Here is a 15290-nt window from a genome sequence, read left to right on the forward strand (position 1 = left end):
CACAGAGAGATCTTTAGCTTAGAGCTTTAATGCACATGCAACTGGGATTTTTTTCTTTAAGCTGATTCTCTTAAAAGCCATGCTTCCTGCCACTGTTCAACGTAATTGCATCATTTCCACCTTCAATTAGTACTCAAAACCTGCTGATATTACTGGGGTTTTAAAACCTTTGTGTGAAAATCTAATTATGCATATTTTTTCAGGGGGAACTGATAACGTATATGTTCTAGGAAGTGTATTTTTTATTCTGACATCAAATGTAGATCTTTATGCTAGTCATACACTGGTTATTGAGTTAATTGCAGTGGTGTAAGCAATTTTCTATTACAGGAGGAAAAGGACATTCAGTAAGCTCTATGAGACTGACATGCTACCTACTACACAGTAGGCTCTATTTTACTGAAGCAAAAAGCTGCACGTATCGATTTGCTACAGAATAATAAGATATTCTGATTTCAGGTGAAGGGAAATGACTATCTCTCTTTTTATTATGTCTGTAAATCTATGTCCCTTTTATAAGGTACCTATTTTCAACAGTTTGTCTTTATGGAATATTTTATAATAATCTGCACTGGTTTATTTCATCTCATATATTTCTACTTTTTGATATGTACTTGATACTTTTCTATACTTACAGTTATTTACAGGCTTTTCAGATATTACATTAGAAATTTAAAGTATAAAATATATTTATCTAGCAGTTTATCACCTTGCGTGTGTTTTCCTCACATTCCTTCTTAGGTTTTTTCTTTTTTAATTGAATTAAGAAAAAGATTATTAAGCTTAGCCTGGACTTACTCACATAATGGTGAAAGCCTCAGAGCCCACATGCTGATGGAATATGTAGCAGGAACTGAGTTAAAGGTTGCCTAAAATTAAGATGCATCGTTTATTTGTGCTTTGCAAATGAAATTTAGTGCCATATACACTGAGATGAAATTGCGGTTAAAGCAATAACCATTTTGGTTTACAAATTTTACAATAAATATTTGATACTAAGGCAGAATTTTAAAACCTTTTCTAAAATTGCTCCTGGGTAAAAAAAAAATACTAGAATTTTAATAACCAAAGATAAATTTGCTGCAGTCCATTAATAGCATGGACATTTTTCAAGGTATGTAAGTATCTATATTAAGTTCCAACAGCACACATTATGCTCACAGTAAAGTGGAAGCTGGAAAATCTCATTAGAATTGATTGTTGGCAAATTATGGGTCAATATAAGAAAAAGCTTTCAGGCTTTTATAAAGAATGTTGTGTCCATCTGTCTCTCACTCCTTTACTACCTACTCATTCATCCTACTTTGGAGAGATTCCATAAACTACATTGTTCGATTTTCTTAAAAGACTCAAAAAAATGGCAAATATTTTAGAGAGCCTACCTTGTACAATGTGGTGTGCTGCATCATAGGTACAAAGAGAAGTATGGCATGAATCCTGTCCTCAGTGACCACCTGTTTCAGTCAGCAGGATAAGCCAACTACATAAATATTACACTAGGCACACCCTAATGTGTGCCATAAAAGAGGCACAAACAACTCATAGAAGAGGCCAGTTTTGAAATAAAAATATTATCTTGAATTAGCTTAGAAAATTGGCTTTAAACCCATTGTGGGCATTAATCATTCTGCAAACAGGGATCACGGTTTTATCATGGTTATAAACTGGACTGAGAGGGAGTTAAATTGGAATGCCAAGGAAGAGGTTATTGCACTTAACCAAGGTTCTCCAAGCCTCTGAGACCAAGCACTTTTGCTAGAGTTTGTTTTGTTATTCACCTCCAAATCCTTAGCAGTGTCTGTAACTATGCAGAGTCATTATGAATGATACATTGACACAGTTTGGCCCCAGTCTGCCAAATTGTCTCCAAATGCCCAGTGCACTTAAAATCCTAAGCTGTCTGTAGTGGCGACAGGGGTGGAAGACTATTTTCAGAGTCTTCTCCATTTCTCAATTTCCAGATCTCTCTTGTTCTCTAATTTGATTTCTCTGTCTGTCTTTCTGTCTCTCTCTCTTACACACACACACACACACACACACACACACACACACACAGTGTTGGCCATAGTTGAGGGATAGAACAAAGACATGAAGCACCCTGTCTTAAACATTAGAGGTTCATAATAACTTCGTCTTCAGAAATATCTTCTTTTATGCACAAAAATAAATTCCATACCAGAGGTCAGAAGTTCCTTTCTTTGGGCGTTCCTTCTCATCAGCAGTTTGCTGTCTCATCATAAGACTACAAGACAGAAGAAATTAGACCAGGAAAAATTCATAACTCTAAGTGTTTAGAATGACTAATAAAGCTAAACCCAACACCTTATAACAGTGATTCTCCATGTTGGCTACACATTAGAGTCTCCTGGGAGCTTTCAAATCCTGATGCCACAGCCACACCCAGAGCAATTAAGTCAGTATCTCTAGGGATGACATGTAGCCACTATTGTTTTTAAACTACTCCAGGTGATTCCAATCTGCAGTCATGTTTAGGAACCACTGTTTCCAAATCCTTAAAGTTCAGTTTCTGTTAGAGGGCGTAAAATCATGAAGGAACTCTTTTAACAATGAAAATGAATTCTCTTCAGCCTGTCGGTCTAATGGTTTACAGGATAGAATCTTTACTAAACAGTAAAATATAGCCACTTTACTCAACAGTGGAGATTTTCGATGCCAGAGAAATCATTAGTGTAACCATAGTGCAGCTTGAGTGTTGACCACCCATTAAGAGTGAACAAATACCCTTCACTTACTTCTGTGTGAAATGTGAAAGTCATGTCAAAGTTGTGACCTGGAAAATTATGTTCTGTTTTTCATTTCCTTTATATTTTGAAATGTAGTGACTTCTCAGTGAGATTCTTGACAACGTAAGCCAGGTCTTGATTTAGGTTATGTCATTAGGTCTAGCATGGAGCCTAGTGCTAAGAGGATTCAGTAAAGGTTTGTGCAATATGCAATCTCTCACAGATAGTTTTATTTATATGTCCTTTATGTCTAAATGCGGAGCCCAGACACTCTAAGGCAAAGAGGCCTTCTCTAGTGGTAGTGGTGGTAGGGAGAGTGGGAGTGGAAGATAGGAGGGTTTCTTCTCACTCAGAAAAAAAATATGCCACCTATGGCAACGGGGGCAGGTTCTGATCCTTTTTTGTATACCATTTTTTCCAGTCTCTCTAATGATGTGTGATACATAGTAGATACTTAGTAAATTCCTGAAAGTAAAAGTTTGAATGAATTGTATCTGCATTAACAGGTTTAGAGAACTGGAGGAGAGCAGAAGTAGGTCAGAAAACACAAAAATAGTGAATCAAACCCCGTCCAGCTCTTTGTTCCAGGATTATAAGTTGCCAATAATTCAGAGAGACCTTTCTTAATATGCTTTTAACCTTCTTCTTGGCAAATTATTTTGGTTTAGATCTCTATCCCTTTGTACTATGATCCTACTATTGTCATGAAGGCAAGAAAGCTATGAGAAAGCTTTCATTAGTTTATGGAACGTACCTGCATACTTATAATTGAGTTTCTGGAGAAAAAACTGTGTGTATGGATTATGAGGTAGAAATAAACTAAGCGATATTATGGGCAGGTCAATAATAAACAAAACACTAAGTAAGAAATTTGGGCCTTTGGAAATGTCAGTATTGGCTATAAAAGGTAATGTCGTGTTTACCTGTTCATATTAAAACAACATAAATTAAAAGTTTTACTTGGCTTTTGTCCGGAGCTTTATAGTTTATGTTTGTTTATCAACATGATGTCTTTCATTAAAGAGGAAATAGGAAAAAACTCTTTTTGTGTAAGGTGTAAGTTTAACAACTTAAAATGCACAATATATCTGAAATGGACGAATTCAGAAAAACGTGTTTCGCTCATTGGATGCAATTTAGGAAAGAAAAAATTAGGCAACTATATTATTAAATGAAACAGCAAATAATATTCTAGGACAGTGTGGATCTTTAGGATTCTAGTCACATCAAGCTCAGATATTGTTTCCAAGCTTCCTTCTATAACTATATTGATTGATCTTTAATGGAAAGATATGTATCTTGCCTTTAAAAAAAAGGATTAGATTTAATGTGTTCCTTTTATTTAGGGCTCAGTGGCAAGTCTTGCAGAGTACATAAGCATAGCAAAGTAAATGAACTGACAAGTAAAAAATAAATGCTTAAAATGTTTCCACAAGTGAAATACCAATATCTGGCTTAGTAGATTGTAAGAATTCAAATTCATGTGTGTAAAAATGCAAGTTTCACAACTATACTTCAATAAGTGGTACCAAAAAATTGCTTTGCTGAGTGGAAACTACTGTAAAATACTAAAATAGCCACATTAGTAAATTGTGGGGTCGTGTAGTCAAAGGTAGTTTTTACTTTTCTGGAGTATTTCACTTATCATTTATTTGTTTTGGAATATTGTTGATAAAACCCAAATTATCATTTAATTCTAACTTGACAAATGGAAAAATTGCTTGACTAGCTTATAACATTCAGGTTCCTGATTCATTTCTGGAGTTCATCCACCAGAATGAAGTGTGGTAATTCCTTGTACCACCCTCTTCAACAGGCAAAACTATGACTCATTTCCCCCACTCAGTTACGCCAGAACTGTTTAGTGCCATGTACAAAATGAGGTGTTATAGTGCAAAATTTCCCAATTTATTTTTAAGCCACTTGAGCAATATATACAACACTTCTATTCTAAGGAACACACACCAAAGCACATATTACACACTTTCCATGCTTCATTCTTGTCTCTGTGTTATCTCAGTAGTAAAGAGGGAAAAGGTGATGGAGTATTTATAGTGTAGTACAATAAACTAGTCATGAAAGAACTGTATTTTATAAATTCATTTTGTTTTATAGAGGGACTTTATTTACTTATATTGAATGGGCAGTTTACAGGACAGTAGTGAATGGGCCCTCCTAACTTATCTTCTCCTTGTTTAAACTGAAACAGAAATTATTCTGTTTTGCACAACTTCTGTGAGCTAAGGGAAATGAGAAGCCTAGGTCAGGTCTGGAAGCAGATTGCCTGGGTTTGAAATCTTGCTCTACCACTTATGAGCCATGTAACTCATGGTAATTCCATCAACTTCTTTAAACTTCATTTACTAGGCTATAAAATGAGGATAAATTAGTTCCTACCTGATAACTCACTACTGATAATATCATTGTGTATATTAAACAAGGTAACATATGTAAAACACTTAGCAAGACATAACAACAGTAAAAATCTACTAAATGCCAAATATTATTATTTTGTATAAAGCGAGAGAATAAAAAGATGATATACTTCATCCCCTTAAGAAATATATTGTCTAGTTATGTTAAGAACCATTATTCTACACGTGGGAAACTTGTGCGTCACTGGTCTAGAAAAGGTTGTTCTTGGCTCACATAATATTTAACAATGAGTAAGATGCTAACATTTTAACATTTAATAGTCAGGAGATTTTAGTTTACAATGTGTATTTTTCTTTTTTCTTGTAGAGTAGTCAGAGGATCTGGGAAGGACTGATGGGGGCTGAGTCGGGTTGTCCCTTCAAGTCTTCTTTCCTTTACTCACTCATGTTATCTGTCTGAACCTCACCAACATGGAGTTTTCTACTCTTGTTCTTGAGTCGGGGCATGATGACAGATAATTTCTAGATAAAGTAATATGGCTTGTAAGAATGCTGTCTTCCTGTTGGTATTGGGGCATAAAAGAGAAAACTAGAATTCTTTCTTTTGAGGAAAATATAGTTAGAGAAAAAAAGGAATAAAAATTATAAAATAATATTTATATCGTATCTTCCTCAAGTACATATAATATATATCATTCTCACGATATAACAAACAAAATAATACATTTACTTTTGTCTCTGTTTATGAAAATATTCATTTGTTATAAAAAAAAAAACCAAGTTGAGAGTGTAGGGCATATTAGGAGCACACTAAATCTAATTATTTCTTTCAAAGGGAATCAACAGCAGCGTTTCTTTTTCATGAATATATATGTATAGGTGCATGTTCTGAGGTTTGCATGAAGGTACAAATCTCCTATAAAATAATCTGGGCTGTGTTGACAGATTTTGGGAGAGAATTTATCAAGCCATTACTCTGATCAGCAGTTCTAGGTGGCTTTTTTAATCTCAGAGAAGTTATGGGTAGGCTGTGGATAATGATGTGATAATGTGGGCTATTATTCTGCATCTAAAATGGTAACAGAGCTTTCTACTTAATCATTTCAGTGAAGATGTAGTGTCAGATTTCGTAGCTTCATGCAGATTTATTTAAGGAAAGAAATATCCTACATAAGTATCTTGATACTCAATGCAAAGTTATTATGAAATCTGATCCCCAAGTCCTCTGTCTGAGCTACAAGATTGGTATGATTTGGTTCTGCCCACATTTTGCTAAATTTTGCAGACAAAAAGCATTGCCTGGAGCCTATGTGTCCTAATTTGTACTGTAATTCTTGTTTTATTAATTATTATGACACGTCTTTATCTTTGTTTCTATTATTCTTATATGTAGAGCTCAATGTTACTCATCATTAATAAGAATTATTTGACATTTAGTATTTGGGTTTATTTATTTTTTATCTTTTACTCTGGGAAATTATTTAGAAAAAGTAAATCTTCTGGAAATAGTCAACATAAACTACATCTAAATACTCTCTTGTTATTCTTTATGACAGCAGGACTTTTTAGCAAGGCATGTCAGGCTGTAACTACAAAGAAAAAACTACAGTTTCCAAGTTCATAAAGAGTTTAGAAAATTTTGTTATGTATTTATTCCAACATAATTTCTGAACTGCCTAACTATACTATCAATTAATAAAGGTTCTGCATAACAAACCAAAAAAAATCTGAATTTAAAAGTTTATAGTTAAAGTAGTGTCATAGCTTTAATCTTTAAACTGTAAATGCAACAACCTTCTTCCTAAACTTCTTAGCCTGAATTTCCTTTCAATTCTTTGTTTTCCTCAGTATCAAATATTGCTGTCAATTAATAGCTTCAAACTATTTCCCAGCATTTTCCCTCAGCTAGTCATCTTTCTGCTCTTTGATTTTCCTGATTCTCATTCCTCCTTCTCCTTCACCTCTGAGTACTCTTTTCTGTCTGTGTGTTCTGTCATTTATATCCCCTGTCCTTTTCACTTATCCTTCAGTTTTCTTCCCTGGTGTTCATGAAGGGAGGCCAGAACTGACCTGGGCATGTCGGCGAGTCTGAAGACTGTGGTCTAAAGCTTACCTAAGCAGTCATTTTACCACTATCTCCTATAGTCCCCAACCCCTAAAAGTAGCCAGTACTTCCCTCTGGAGATCTACTTATTCCTCAAGGAACAAAAGAAAAGAAAGTTGATTTTTAATGGATTTTTTTTTTGTTGTTTTATATGTTTTGATGGAAATTCCTAAATTTAATATTTCTGTTCAATGCCCTACAACCCCATACATATTCGCACAACACAGGAAACAAAAATGAATAATTTTGTCTAGCCCTACTTTATTTTAAGCCTTTCTTTTTCTAATAACTATTAAGAGGGAAATTAGAGAGAGTAGAAGTGAATAGAATTACTTCTTTTCGAGTGTGCAGGCCAGTGGTTAGCCAGGCCACGCAAACTTAGGGGTCTCTGTGCCTCCGTGCCTCTCTCGGCCCTGTCGGAAGGTGGTGCTCTACAAGCCCTGCCACCCTGCCACACAGAGGCTCATCAGGTTTCCTTTATTGGAAGGTTAATTCAAGAAGAAACTGAATTAAAAAAAGAAAAAACTTGTCACAAAAGGAAGAGAAGCCAAGATGTAGGCTAGCTGGGTTGCAAGATGGCAAGACTAGAATAGAGCTCAGCAGACAACAGTGGGACAGCCACTTCTGAAGGAACAACCACCAGGGTTGAGGGAGGGCCATAAGAGATCCCGTGCGACTTTTAAAGCTACTAGTGTGCTAGTCCAGCCGAGGTTCCAGCTCACTATTGGGTTGGTCCAGGTGGCTGCTAAGATGACCTTTTTTGGTTTTCTTTTCTATCTTTCCTTTTTTTTTTTTTTCTTCACAGATCCTTTTAGAAAAAGTAACCTGTTCTTGATAGTAGGTATATCACTGAGGCCTAGTTAAATGATAACATCTGAAGATAATGAAAGGAAGAAGAACCCCCATAGTTGGAGTAGAAATAAAGGGCGACAACAAGAATTTTTACTATTACCTTGAATTAACCAAAATGATTACATCAGTAGGTATCCAGAGTAATCAAGTTAAGATCCTGATTTTATTGAAGTTGGAAGCATTTTCAAGTTCTCCACAACTACATCATTTTTATAAATTAAGTAATCCAGTGTTTGTAGTTGTAGGGCTGTTTTAAAGACAGTGATCTACTATTCAAGCAAATAAAAAATAAAAGCAATTTAAAAATCATATTGCAAAATGAATTATAATAGTGTGATTACGCTAAAAGTAGTGTGGGAATATTGAGTACAGTCAACATGAAAAATTAAACACAAATCTTACATTCATATTACTGTATTCTCTGTATTTTCTTTTTATTTCATAATATTTTAGAAAATATCATGAAAAGTAATTAAGAAGGGCCTACAAATTTTATTTATATACTATTATTTTCCTAAAGATCAGTCAATGTTAAGAGTAAATTGTATAAGAAAACTTAAATGAGAGCAGTGGACATAATTGATTTTTGTAAGATAAATGTTGTCTTAGACAACCCTAAATTCAATTGTCCCTTTATTTTTCCAGATCATAGAAATATTTTAGAAAGTGATATAATTGTTTGTATGTTTAACAGATTTTTTTAGGATTTCTCCTCTGTGCTTTTTAATATCCCTCATTGTTTCTAGACCTAAATAATTAATAGATTGCATGTATTACTGAGACCCTTTTATGTTTAAACTTAATCTCTGCAATTTTTTAAATGTTCTGTGCTAATGTGTAGTTTGATGTGAATATTAGGAATTTGGACTTGTTTTATTTATCAAGGATATTAATTTCTGCAGATTTTATTTAACACCTTTATGAAAGTTTGTCACTTTGTTGAGCATAGTCAAGAAATACATTTTTTAAAATTAAAATTACTCTATCTCAACATTGGATGCAGGGAACACTGCCCTGCATTGTCAGTTTACATAGGGAAAACTAATGAGGCTATAAAGAAATACTATCTGTTTTATTAGAATTTTTTTCTAGTAAAACAGCTGGAAAAACAGAATTAGTCGGCTGGCTTCCACTTTCCATTGCTTTCTGCTCCTTAAATTCAGTTTGCCTCTTGTTCGTGACCACATGCTCACCACACACAGACTCCTTGGTTTGTTACTTTAAGCCACATGGAGATTAAGCATCATTAGTAAAAACTAGTTTAGGAAAAGTTTTAACTAAAATAAATGGCACTTTCAAAGAGAATGTAGATTTATGGAGAGAGAGTGTGTGTGTGTGTGTGTGTGTGTGTTTGGATAAATCACTGTGTGTGTTTGGAAGAAATCAGGTCAAAGTGGTTGACTTGGCTGCCATTAGTCATTGAGACATATCTTATGCTGCAGTCTTATTTCTAACGGTATAATTGTAGTAAAAATGCTAAGTGGCATCCTAGTGGCCAGAAAGAAATTGCATCACTTTACTATATTTAGAATCAGAATTTTATTGCTGAAAGATAAATTAGATATCACTTAATTTGGCCCTTTTATATAGCAGTTGAGGTCCAAAGAGATTAAGTGTCTCGGCCAGTAGGCAAAATAACTGGAACTTGGGTAGACTTGCCACTTGTACATAGCATTCCCACATCATCATTAGTCTGTTCTCTACCTGTCTGCTAAGGGGGTATATGAAGAAATTGGAAATGCAGTGTGAAGGATGATAAGAGAGAGGATAAGAGTGCATCCATTCAGACTTTCAAAAGACATAATCCTGAAAGATAAACTGATACATGTAAATTGGGAGAGTTTTTGGAAAACAAGTGAAAATTAGTTTAAAAAAAAACCAAAAAACTACTTTTTGCGGTTAGCATCTAAAAAGAGAAAACAAATGGAAGTATTTATAGTCATCTGCCTCCAAAACCCATTAAGTGCTAATTAGCCAGTATAAGAGAAGGTTGAAATGCCCCTAGTTTGGAAACATGCTCTTTAGGGAAATATGTTGATTTTATAAAAAAAAAAAATTGTTAGAAACATGCCCCAATGAACTCTACGTTTCTATAAAATTCCCATAATCATTGTGAGAAAAAAATCTGAAAAAAAAGTAAGTTTAATTATAATTATACTGAAATGACAATGCAAAATAACAGTATAACACATGAAAACAATTTATATCCCACTTTATTAGGAAGGGACAAGGAGTTTTTCTTTAAACTACACATATGCAAATCTAATTCACTGTGGGATTTTTTTAGTATTTCTTACGAAAAGAAGCCACCACATTAAATTTAAAAAAAAAAGTAGGTTCTAATACACTGTCTTATGCTATTACCATAATTAAAATTGTGATTCACAATATTCAGAAATTAGTCTGAAGTATTTTGTACTGTCTACCAAGGGAAGAATTATCTCGTTGTACTATAAACTGGATGTTTATTTCGTAACAGTGACATAAATGGGTTATCTCTGGGAGGTAGGGTTAGTTTTCTCAGCATTCATGTGTGACAAAGGTTGAAACTCAAGTGAATTATAGCAGTAGTATCAAAGTAGAGAAATGTCTTCTGTTACCTCTCAGCTACCATACAGCATTAAAATTCCTGTAACTTTTAAGGATTTGTTTACATTTTGAAAATGTTTGACTGTTTCATAGTGGCTGAAGGCAGTATAAGTTAATTTTTGAGAGGGTGGTCTTTCTTTTGTTTTCAGAAATTATTTGATACACTTTGGAACTATCTTTAGTATAATTCCCTAAGTTATTCACGTACTCTCAGAGCTAGAGTCTACATCAACACAGGATAACAACTAACAAAGTTCACAATGTTACATATAAATCTGACACCTCCCTTAGCCTTTCAAGATATTTCCTCATTTAAAGTATTCTGATTGAGAACCTACCACATTTAAGGCATTATCTCCCATGTTGAGTAGAAGAATATCAGTAAATGACTGGCTTCTTGCTTTCCAGGAATTAACAATTCCATTAAGGAGATGAAGAGAATAATAACTATACAACAGATGATACTGTTAATGATTAGTGTTAAAGGCTTAAGAGATAAGGATAAAATGAAAGAGGGGCTGTAAAATGTGAATTTTACCTGAAAAAGGAAGATAGTTTAAGAATATACAGCCAAGAAGGATGGTAGAAAGTGAATCTGATAGAGCAGTGGTATAGACATCAATTTCACGGCTTGTTGTTTGAGTCTAAGACATCATGTGATGGATTTAAACAACATTGATTATACTGATTCGGGTGAAATGGGATTGGAGAAACTAACCTAGCTGATAGGTGGTCCAAATGATGAGGCAAGTTGCCATGGCAAGGCAGTTGGTTGGAGCTCAACGTATAACAATAGGAGAAAGGGAAGGCTAGAAAAGGAAACCAGTATAAATAAACTAGTGAAAGAGGGTGATTATGATTTAAAAATAAGTGTCACATTTTCTGCCTCTACCACATTGTCTGATGGAAGAATTTAGGGACAAGAGGTTTCAAAGATTTAAGGACAATTTCAGGCTGTCTAATGCAGCACCATGTCTAGCTTCCATACTTTTCTGAAGAATGGGAAAATACTCGATAGTCAATGTCAAAATATTCCTTCAGAATAATATCGCAAGAAATGTAATCTTTTCTTGTTAGAGCAATTAAAAAATGGGGGGGGGGGAGATCATAATACAACCACACATTCCAGACTTTAACAGTGGAGTTATTCAGAATGAGAGTTTAGTTAGGAACTTGAGCAGATAGAGAGCAAAGTACTTACACCTGAATCATTAGAAATGTCTTTTTAAAAAATACATGTTAGAGGGCAGGGTATAGCTCAGTGGTAGAGCGAGTGCACGAGGTCCTGGGTTCAATCCCCAGTACCTCCATTAAAAAAACAAACAAAAAACCTTATTACCCCCCACCCAAATAAAACAAAAATTAATACATGTTAGGTAACATGTTTGTGAGGAGTCTGTATTTGTGAAAAATGATTTAGTGACATATTCCTCAACTCAAAAAAATACTGGTGTCTCTGTAGTGTCTATTAGGTAAAGAATGCTGTTGTGCTCTTCTTTTCCATTTCATTTGAAAGTTTTTTTGTGTATTATTTTCCTATAATGACTAGGACCTACTTCTGTCTCCTTTTTAGGCAATGTACACACTGAACTTAATCATGGTTATGTCTGTAATAAGTAGAGGCTCATATAAAAATAAGAAAATATCATTACTATCTTTGAAGTATTGTGCATATACTGCCCAAAAAGAATCTATATAAACGCAGAATATAAATTACCTTGGTAGTAGAATTAAAAAAAAAAAAGACATTAACCATTAAAGTGAAGAATGATCTCTCTGTAAATACACTTCAGTAATCTGTACTGTGTCCTATAAAAACATTGATATGTATTCAGATTTTACTATGAAAAATTACAGAAAACTGCAAAATAAATTAAATGTCAAAGTGATCTTAGTCGATTTGTAAAGCAATAGTTTATTGCCTCCTGTAAAGAGACTAGCTACACAAGCCAGTGATTTTATATGTGATCCTAAGATAATACCATTATGCAAAGAGCAATTGCAAAGCTGTGTTTCTAAATGAAGCAGCCCATAACTAACAGAGAAATAAATGGAAGAATGTACAGGTTTTTAAGATAATTACTGTTTCAGACTTTTGGTGAGGTTATTATCCTAAGCATATGGTAGTTACTTTTAGAAGAACCAGAGGGAAAAAATAAATAAATTTTCCTAGTTGACTATTCTTGTTTGAATTCCACAATTTCTAATGCTCTTTACATTTGAATAAATGTTATAGTAATACCATTTTCTAGTTAGTATGGGAAAAATAATCTTCATTTAGGGAAAGTATAATAGTTCAATTATCTGGAGAATGTATTTTAGATAAGAGGGTAAAATTACTAGTCCTCGTAGTTTTGTAACTTCTAGTTTAATTTTGACTATTATATTCAGCAGAAAAGATAGGACATTTTTTCCCAGGACTCAAGAAAATAGTTTGCATATTTTGTTTGTTCTCTAAAGAAATTTGATATTTCTTCCTTGAAAATAGTTTTATCAATTCATCTCTCATGTATTTATTTAAAACAAGGGGGAAAAGCATGAAGAGGAAACATATTTATGTCTTCTTGTTTTTCTTTGCCTTTTTGTTCTCGTTGCCTCATTCGTATTCCTCCCTCTACATCTCAAATTAACTGAAGATTTTTGTGTGTGTATAATGCGATAGATAAAGTCCATTTATCAGAATTTAAGTGGGGCTGGAGAAGATAAGCTGCTCCTATGGGCTATTACTACTACAGAAACAGTAGAGGTATCCTGGGAGGAGAGGAGAGGGAGGGAGACTCACGCTGCAACAGGTTGTACATGGTGAAGAGGAGCATCTACCAGGGATCTGGAGTCAAGAAGGGATGTAGGGGAAAGATGGCAGAGGGGTTTCGGTGACTGATGAGACCTCTCTTACCTCATAGGCCATTTTAAAACTCACTAAGCATCACACAATGCTGAATGTGTCCAAAATTTCAGTGGAAACCAGCAGAAAGGTGGAAACTCCAGACCCCATCTCACATGATGCAAATGCACGTAGACTTCTCTGAACCAACAAGCAAAGCAGAGATAAAAGCACAGGAGAGTTAGACAGGGAATTCCTGGGGGAATTTTAGTTGTACCAAGCCCAGAAATATGGACTCTGAAGCAAGATTCACTAAATCTGCTAAGGGCAGGGAGGCCTCAGGTAATACACAGATTACATGTGCATATGCTTCCCAAAGAAACCCACTGAAATCCAATACTGCAGAGTCAAAAGTAATAGTATTGTACCTAGACAATTCATACATTTGATGCACAGGTCATTTGACTGTTGTTTTGGGTTTTGGAGAAAGTGGTAATATACTAGTAATATCATATGGCCTATGACAGTATTTGTCTAAAACCTTGCCAGAATCTAAACTTTCTCTGTAGAGGTATTTCTCTGACACTGAGCTCTTGGTTTTTCTTTGGTATTTTTGGAACTCCATGAACTGTGTAGTTCATTATATGCCAGACTGATTGGGGAAAGTTCAGTCACTACTGAACATGTATATTTCAGCCTTCAGACCAACAGATTTTATTTAAAAGTAGAAAGTATATGTAGTAAAATAACTGAGCCAAACCTCAAGTGAAAAGCAACTTTGGTCATTTTTGAGTCTTTAGGTTTGGTTGTTTAGAAGTGGTTACCAGAGTTTACTTTACCAAGTGCCCTTTCAAGATTTTAAGTTTTCTGAATTTACTTTCATTTTCCTTTATACACGCTTAAGCTTGTCATTAATCTTTATAGACCATTATGGTCTATGTTGTAAAGGGTGCTGCAGATAAAGGGAGAGATACCTTTGAAATCTTGGAAGACCCTCAACTTCCTTCAGGAAGCATTTGCTCTAACCACTAAGAAGACCAGAAATAAAAATAAACTTTCCTTTTTCCTTGCCTTTAATTGAGCCATAGTGAAATTTTATCCAGAAGTGACAGTAACACACATTATTATGTATTGAAAATGGAATAAATTAAATTGGACAAGTACCCAGATTGTCAAAAACAACAGACTTTTTAGACACAACATAAGTGCCTTCAATATGTTGGACTTCTAAAAACAAATTGTTTCCCCTAACACACGTGTAATCTGATTGACTTCTGTACATTTTAGTTTTTCCAATTATGAGAACAATAGATAACATATACGGAAAGCAAACATTTGAAAAATGAGTAATATGGCTTCTAATTTTGCTTAAAGGTGCCAGGGTATAATTTGACCTCACTGAATTAGCTGTTTGTGATTGTGTTGTTAAAATTGTCATAAATGGAAAAATATTTATATTATTCCAGATTATTTAGGAGAACACTATAAAGAATCCTTTTTTCTTTTTACAATATATATGTCCTCACTTCTGTCATCATATTTATGATTAAGATACCCATGACTCAGCCTTCAAAACATTGTACTCTACTTAGAAATGTATGCAATTACTTTTATTGGTATTTATGTTATCTAAGATAATATATATTTTAACTGATAAGGCATAATTTATAACAATACCTCTTTTGAGAAGAATATATTTTAAAGGTTAAACTAAATTATAATTTTGAACTAATGTAACAGGTTTCTGAAGTCTATCACAAGGATGTGTGGTAACACAAGAAAGAGGAAAATGACACTTTCTA

General features: G+C 34.2%; 1 protein-coding gene and 1 long non-coding RNA gene across 2 annotated transcripts in view; one reads left to right on the plus strand and one right to left on the minus strand.

Moving 5' to 3' along the window:
- SEMA3C (semaphorin 3C) overlaps nt 1-15290 on the plus strand; it is a 153208-nt gene that overhangs the window by 16344 nt on the left and 121574 nt on the right. The gene's annotated exons all lie outside the window — the stretch shown is intronic.
- The window catches only part of LOC116665016, a 63827-nt gene that overhangs the window by 1093 nt on the left and 47444 nt on the right, over nt 1-15290 (minus strand). The window contains exon 2 of the long non-coding RNA XR_004321596.1: nt 2177-2242. This is a non-coding gene — a long non-coding RNA (uncharacterized LOC116665016). The remainder of the gene's footprint in view (nt 1-2176; nt 2243-15290) is intronic.

This window comes from Camelus ferus, chromosome 7 (assembly GCF_009834535.1).
Source record: "Camelus ferus isolate YT-003-E chromosome 7, BCGSAC_Cfer_1.0, whole genome shotgun sequence".
NCBI classification, from domain to species: Eukaryota; Metazoa; Chordata; class Mammalia; order Artiodactyla; family Camelidae; genus Camelus; species Camelus ferus.